This window comes from Podarcis pityusensis, assembly GCF_964106645.2.
Source record: "Podarcis pityusensis genome assembly, chromosome: 3".
In the NCBI taxonomy this organism is placed as follows: domain Eukaryota; kingdom Metazoa; phylum Chordata; class Lepidosauria; order Squamata; family Lacertidae; genus Podarcis; species Podarcis pityusensis.
This window is the reverse complement of record NC_138026.1, coordinates 40,498,362-40,507,174: the sequence shown is the minus strand read 5'-3', so window position 1 is coordinate 40,507,174 and position 8,813 is coordinate 40,498,362.

Here is an 8,813-nt window from a genome sequence, read left to right as displayed (position 1 = left end):
TTTGTAGTGAAAACTCCACATTTTTTGGTGCCCCACAAACGGAACAATTGATCTGTCAAACCCGGGTTCCCCAGAACCAAATGTTGGCTGATGCCCTTGAAACTGTTGTGAAGGTTTTCTAATCATTTTGTAGCACTTTGTAGCAAACCCCCCCCCCATGTTTTGTAATGCCCCCCCCATGGAGCAATAGACACTCAAACCCATTTGGTATAGCCATTTGGCCGCCAAAGGGCTCTTGATTTGTTGAGTTGCTTGCAGCAAGTTTCCACAGAGTATAGGCCATATCTGGTCTTCATGGAACATCCATTCTGATCTCCTTTCTTTCTTTCTTTTTTATAATTTATTTATTTATACAACAAGAAAAAAACACACACAAAAAACACAAATACCAAATTACACACAAATTACAAAAATAATCATATACACATAATTTTCTTGGCAAACAATAAAACATCTATTGGTCTTAACACTAAAGACCCAACTTCCCGTCTATTCCATATTTCAAATTCATATTACGTATTGCCAATACACATTTTTTTTCATAATTAAACTTATTCTCAATAAATCTAATTTCTTCTATCTACCTAGCAACTATCACTGAAGTTCCTCGAATGCTGCAACAGAATTTAAACTACTATATTTATTTTTCAGATATTCTTTGAAAACCTCCCATTTAGAAACAAATTCCTGTTTTGATTTATTCTTTATTTTTTCTGATAAACCATCTAATTCGGCGTATTCTGTCAGCTTTTGGATCCAATCTTGTATAGAGGGGATTTCATTACTCTTCCATTTTGCTGCGATCAAAACTCTTGCTGCCGCCGTCGCATATAAAAAGATACCCTTCCTCTTTTGTGGAATATCCAAATCTGTTATTCCCAGGAGTTAGGCATCTGGTTTTTTATTGAAAGAGATCTTTAGCATTTTTTTGCAGTTCTGCATGTATACTCTCCCAGAATACCTGTATTTTCCTACATATCCACCACATATGGTAGAATGTTCCTGATCTCCTTTCAAAGAGTCTGGGCAACCAAGAACATTCATCCTGATTTGCTTGTGGGGTGTTCATATGTCTCCCCATTAATCATCCATCCCACACTTTTCAATGCATTTAGCCATCACTTTCCTTACTGGGGGAAAAATCAGTTTTTAAAAAGTGTATTTTTTGCATTGGGTGACAGAGTGCTTTAATCTAATTTAATGACACAAATCTAAATTTCCCAGTATGCACTTGACTCCTTTCCATGAAATGCTGGCCCCAAAGAGATCATAAGAGCTGAGAATGAAGAAGGGAACTCATAGCTGTTGGGGAAGGCCTGGCCACAACACTCTACTACTCACTCTACTACTTTCTCATATATATAGCATCCATGTCTCTGAATATATTCCCAGGGAAAACCAAAGTTCATTTCATACAGAGATATTAAAATGGTGCATATAACTCATCTATACTTCATGAGTACACTTCATAACCTTTTCATCTTGACTGCAATATGTTAATCCAATAATTTTGAAGGTTTAGAAACATCCCTGAGCCCTGCAAAATTATGATTTGTTTCTGTTATGAACTGTTATTGAATAGGATCAAGTGTTACATCTATTTCTGAAAGCAGTGACATTTTCTTCCTGGCAGTAGATAGATAAATATATAAATCAGAGACATGAAATGCATGTACACATTTTTTTTTTCAAGTAATAAAAATCTGGGACTTTCCTACTCGCATCTTGTTAAAAAACACACCAAGCTTTTTAAAAGAAGTATTTCTTAGTGAATGCAGATGGAACGTCCAACCTGTGCGAAGTACACAGTCTGCATTCATAGTAACTGGGCCATGTTGACAGGTTTCTGTGAAAGGGGAGGTGATATTGCTGACTAGAATGGAAGGATTCAAAGGATAACATTTTTCCAGTCCTTCAGTATTTCAATAACTTTTGAAGGCTACTTGCTTTATGACAGCAAAAGTTTGGATCCTGTCTGTGAATAGATATTTGGTCTCAGCTAGATGTCATAATAAAATATTTCTTTTTCTTTATTTCTATGGTTATGACTCTGTGAGATTACAGCTGAAGTATATTAGTGTCATTGCTGGGTGAACTTGAATTGCATAATGCTACAATGACCTATCATGGTTGAAGTCCATGTGGGCCAACATCTTTATTATTGTCTAGAAATTATTCGAATGTATACATTATTCTAGTGTATAAAGGAGGGTCACTCACACTGTCTTCTATGTAGATAAAAATGAAGTTAAGAAAAATAGGTCATGAAAAATTGAAGTTGGTTTGCTTTTAATGGGGCAGTTCTAAGCATAGCTTAAGTCTGGATCCACCCTTGGGATAAAAGAGAAATTCTGAGACAATACTTGGACCAAAACACAGCCAACCTTCAAAATGCGTACTTCTTTGAATTTTGCAATGTAGTTCTCCAGACATGCAATGTGTACAACAATGCATATACCTAGAATAATGTGTGCATAGAAATGCATATGTTCATGAAAACGTACAAAAATGCATTCTGTTAGGGAAAACTGCTTTGCAAAAATGTGGATATTAGATGAAATTTGTGTATATTAGGAAAAATTTCCAGTAGAATGCTAGTGAGAACCTTAAAAAATAAATAAAATAAAATTGCAAACTGATATGAAAATGTGTTTAGAATTGGAAAAATAAGAAAATGAAATTGACAGATCTTCCTATCCCTAATCCATACCAATGAGTAGACCTGAAGGAGCATCTTGACACCCATCGTTCAGCCAAGACACTGAGGTCCAGCTCCCAGGGCCTTCTGGCCCTCACTGTGAGAAGTGAGGCTACAGGGAACCAGACAGAGGGCCTTCTCGGTAGTGGCGAACACCCTGTGGAATGCCCTCCCATCAGATGTCAAGGAAATAAACAACTATCTGACTTTTAGAAGACATCTGAAGGCAACCCTGTTTGGGGAAGTTTTTAATGTTTGATATTTTTTCATGTTTTTAGTTGGGAGCCGCCCAGAGTGGCTGGGGAAACCCAGGCAGATGGATGGAGTATAAATAAAACATCGTCATCATCATTATTAATCTTTTGTGACATTTTATCGTCATATTCTGAACCAATATGAAGGAATCTGTATCTATAGAGCCAGTGTGGTGTAGTGGTTAAGAGCGGTGGATTCGTAATCTGGTGAACCGGGTTCTCATCTCCGCTCCTCCACATGCAGCTGCTGGGTGACCTTGGGCCAGTCACACTTCTTTGAAGTCTCTCAGCCCCACTCACCTCAAAGAGTGTTTGTTGTGGGGGAGGAAGGGAAAGGAGAATGTTAGCCGCTTTGAGACTGCATAAAGGGAGTGAAAGGCGGGATATCAAATCCAAACTCTTCTTCTTCTTCTTCTTCTTCTTCTTCTTCTTCTTCTTCTTCTTCTTCCTCTTCTATATCTATATCTATATCTATCTACATTTATGTAAAATAGATAAATAGATATTTTTGACAGCAAAGAGTCTACATTGTGGGATCCATTTGCAGTAGGTAACTTCCACATAATTGCATATTAGAACCATGGCTCCCTTCTTTTGGCCAAAACCAAATTCATCTGTGCCACTAGGATATGGCACATGAATGTACACCCCCCCTCCTCTTGTTTTAATAATGCTAAAGCAGCTGAACTATTCTTGCATGAAATTTAAATTTAAGTAGTTTATATTTTGGGATTCTGATCTGGAATAAAATAAGTTCCTATAGTTCATACAAGCTATAGCTACATGCCCCTCATTGTGCTGGTGGTATCAAATGGATTTTTTTTTTTTTAAGCTTCATTTTGGCAGCATGCCCTTAGTGCCACAGACTCTTGTCTTCTTTCCCACTGAATTATGTGTCATGTCAAAATAATTTAAGTTTGCATTATTTAGCTCTTGGCTATTGTGTAAGAATCTCTCTTTTTTGGTGTGTGGCTAGAAATGAAAGCTGGCATACAACCGCTTTGCCAGTATTCATGTCTAAATTATGTTGCTATTTTGTGGAGTAATGTTTTTAGTTGAAAATATTATGTCACCTCTCTAGGGATTTCCTCTCAGTTTGATGCATATGCGGAACGGCCATCTGTAATGGATGCACAAAATGATTCCATGCCACTTTCCCATTCTCTTCTCTAGTTTTAGGGTTTCCAGAGATTTTCATGGTTGTGCTGCTTGGCAAGGGAAGAAACTGTTGAAGGGAACTCTGCCACAGTTTCAGAATATTTTATCTCTCCTCTCTTTCATTTCTTGGTCTCTAAATTCACTGAATTTATAGGTACATATAATACAAGATTTATATATGTAATTATATAATTTATGGGTGATATCCAATTTTAGTCATACTCAGAACAGACCCAAAGGACCTAAGTACCTACAGTTATTTAAGTCCTTTGAAACAAATGGTTTTCAGTTACTTAAATCCATTGATTCCAAGGGATCTACTTAGAGTATAGTGTCATAGAGTTGGATGCGAACCCAATGACCATCCAATCCAAATCCTTAATATTTAGGGGACACATGGAGGGTGGAGAGGGGGAAACATTCCACTGGGTGAGGGCAAATCATTGTGCTGATGGCAAAGAGTATTATCACTATCTTGGATTCCACCCTATACACTTAAAGCACATCATTTCCCTCAAAGAATCCTGGGAACTGTAGTTTGTTAAGGGTTATGGTAATTGCAGCTCTGTGAGGGGTAAACAACAGTTCCCAGGATTCCTTGGGGAGGGGGAGAATGTACTTCAAATGCATGGTGTATGCAAACAGCCTGTGTAATTTGTTTTTAGCTGCCACAAATGCTTATAGCCAGTGTGGTGTAGTGGTTAAGAGTGGTAGACTCGTAGTCTGGGGAACCGGGTTCGTGTCCCCGCTCCTCCACATGCAGCTGCTGGGTGACCTTGGGCTAGTCACACGTCTTTGAAGTCTCTGAGCCCCACTCACCTCACAGAGTGTTTGTTGTGGGGGAGGAAGGGAAAGGAGAATGTTAGCCACTTTGAGACTCCTTTGGGTAGTGATAAAGTGGGATATCAAATCCAAACTATTCTCTTCATATGCCAATTTCTGTCCTGTCACTGAGAGGAACATTGAATTTCCCATATAAATCTTGTTGGGAGGATTCTGGAAGGTTCCAATAGCTGTGGCATGAAATGGAGCGAGGATAGATGTGCTAAAGCAATTGACAGAACTATAGTTTAGGGAGAAACTACAGCTCAGCATGCAGTAATAACATGCCACCATTTTTGATAGCCCAGACTTCATAAGATATATCTATGACATCCTTGTCGTGAGTGTCTAATTTTGTAAATATTTTATATCAGGTTTAGCATCAAAACATTCTTTAATGGGTGAGAATATACCTTCAGTTTTAGACTTTGCTTATTCTATTTCAAATTAGAAATTTCTATTAAAAGTATTGGATGGTTTAGTCATAACTTCACATATTACTGTTCTGCTTTATTGGTACTGAAATTTTTATAATATATTTGGGATTCATTTATATACTTACCATGGGAAATTTTTTATTAGTTTGGAGCTGAAACCCTTCAAGACTGCATTGCAATAGGCAAAATTTCCTACTATATGTGATAAACTATATTTTGCTTTTCTGGAATTCTAACCAAAAAGTATTTTTTCCTGGTGCATGTGAGCCATAAAATATATGAAAAGTGTGGGATGTTATCACTGTTTCAAAAACCAATTACACAATATGTGTTAACAGGTCCAAGCTGATTCAGGAGCCAATCAATTTGTAACTGCAATTGTAGCACACTGTGGGAATTTAACAGTGTGAGAGAGACATACAGTTATGGAACACAATAAACAGCAGTATCCAAGAAATCTTGCAGAGTTTGGCTTGCATACAAGGTAAAAGTCCAGCAATGACCTGAAGTGTTCCTTTTTCTTGGGCTGGTTGACTAGAGGAATCCTTTGCTGACAAATAAAACCTTTACCTGCTTAAATTGTGCTACTTACTAGAGTTATGGGCAACACTCCAATACAGTCCAATACAGTCACATATGACTTCAAAAGCAAAAGCTTTCGAAAACAACACGAACAATGAGGGAATTGGTAAAAATGAAGTTGAAAAGTGAAGTGGGTCAAATCTCTACATAATTTGAAAAGAAGATTAGTTTGGCCTGAAAGGGCAGGATACCAATGTCCTTCAAACAGAAAGTAATTCCCAGGAGCTCCAAAAGGGATCTCTTTAAACTAGCTGAATGAACAATAAGATGACAAATGCAACCCAGTGCAGGCAAGTGTAAACTGCTGCACATTGGGGCTAAACCCCCCCCCCCAATTTTACATATACCCTTATGGGATCTGAACTGACAGTGACTGACCACAAATGAGACCTGGGGGTTGTATTTGTCATGGAGTGGTTGGATGCAGAGGAATAGTGGGAGGCACTAGTTGGGAAACCCCCAAGGGAAGAAGACTCAGAGCCAGGGGGTCGGTGGTGGGACGACGATGAGTGGTCAGAGAGAGAAGAGGGAGCAGACTGGGAGGAGAAGGTGTTGGAAGCTGAAGAGGTAACAGGCAGAGAGCAGTCCAGAAACAGAGGTCAAAGGTAAAGGACCCCTAGACGGTTAAGTTCAGTCAAAGGCAACTATGGGGTTGTGGCACTCATCTCACTTTCAGGCCAAGGGAGCCGGCGTTTGTCCACAGACAGCTTTCCAGGTCATGTGGCCAGCATGACTAAACCACTTCTGGTGCAACGGAACACAGTGACGGAAGCCAGAGCGCACTGAAACACCGTTTACCTTCCTGCTGCAGCGGTACCTATTTATCTACTTGCACTGGTGTGCTTTCGAACTGGTAAGTTGGCAGGAGCTGGGACACAGCAACGGGAGCTCACTCCATCATGGGGATTTGAACAGCCAACCTTCCGATCGGCAAGCCCAAGAGGCTCAGTGGTTTAGACCATAGCACCACCCGCGTTCCTAGAAACAGAGGTAGAAGCTGAAGCAAGAGAAGAGGGAGGCCAAGAGGCAGGGATGAGTCTGGCAGGTGAAGACTCACCGGTGCCTTCCCCTCTTCCCTGGTCTCCCAGAAGCAGGAGAGGCATGAAGAGGGCAGAGGTCAAATTATGGAGGATAAAGCTCTCATTAGCTATTAGCCATGATGGCAGTGTTCCGCCTTTGCAGAACCAGCGGCAGTATGCCTCTGAATACCAGTTGCTTGGAATCACAAGTGGAGAGAGCGTTGTTGCACACAGGTACTGGTTGTGGGCTTTCCATAGGCTTCTGGTTAGTAACTGCAAGAACAGGAGGCTGGACCAGCCGGGCCTTTAGTCTGATCCAGCAGGCATGGTTCCAGATGTTATATAAATCCATTTCTCAGGATATGAGATATAATATTTTTATATATTCTTGGTTGCAAGAGAAACAAAATATATTTAACCTTGCTGCGGATAAATTATATTTGCATCTCTCTCTTTTTTCTTTTTTTCTTTTGGGGGGGAACCCACCCTTATTTTCCATGAGCATATTAAAAAGCAGAAAGAATTCATGCTGGTATATTTTGGAGTACGTATTACATTTTTAATTAACTGCATCTTTGCACTAGCTGTACCTGTATTATTTTCTTTACTTTTTGGTTGACAGAAACACATATGGAACAGAAGCCTGATTCCAGGAGAAAGCTAGCCACCCAGCCAAGTATTAGAAATGTACACCATTCATGTAACTCCAAAGGAGGAATTGGGTTCTTTCTTTCTTTCTTTCTTCACAGTAAAAGAAAACCGACATTTTCAGACTGTTGTCTGCCCCACCCAATGGGTCAGTATTTTTATAATCCAAAATTGGCCAGCCGACATGGAAAAGCTACAAACATATGAACTAAAACAAAGATGCTCTACTTTAGCAGCCATGATCTGAGTTTGAATGTAGATTACTGTCTTGGTGAAGGCAAGATGTGCTACAGAAAGAGGACTCACATCAGTTTACCACCTAAAAGGGCAGGTGTGCCTCCTAGGAAACAGAATGCTAGTCTGTCATCCTTGACCCTACCGGCTTGCCGCCTGCTGCCTCTTTTTAATATTCACCTCCGTTGTTTTTGTCACCAATGGCTTTGTTTTAAAGCCTTAAACTAGCTGCTGTTATTCATATTTTTTTGACTTGATCTGTATTTAAGGCCTTAAATGCTTTGTCCTCCACATTGGCATAGATAGTTGGCAACTGACTGCACCTGGGATAAGGGGCCGGATACTTTTGCCATATGCTCGTATAATGGCCTTGTGGTTCTGCTAACTGACAGAAAAAACACTGAAGGTCACATTTGTGAAATATCACTTCTGCCTGGAAGCACACTCACTCTTTAATTCTTTCATTCAGCTGGCAGAGTGGTGGGGAGTTTAAATTTTGAGGTGATTTAAGAATGTAAGAAATCTCTCTTTCTGAAAGATTCCTTAGGATTGCTTCAAAAACCAGCAACATGGGTACAGTGTACTTACAGAGTTAGACCAACTTCAGACATTACAAATCTGTATTGGAAATTCATAATGTTCAAAACAAACAAAAATAATATATCTCAGGTCTGCCGGAGTACATTCTTGCTCAATACTGAACACAAAAATATTTTAGATAGTCCGGTTGGCAGGGCCAGGGCAAGACATTTTACTGCTTGAGATGAAGGACAAGATTGTGCCCTCCTTACTTCAGGTACAAGATGGCAGTCTCAAGCATCTTCAACTGCACCTGAGAGCAGTGGTCAGTTTAAGCTGCTTCGTGCACACACACCTCTGTGCTCCAATGGAAGGGAATAGAAGGGGGCCTCATGAGATCTGCTGCTTCTGTTCTCCTCCTTCCCAGCATCCACCACTGGAG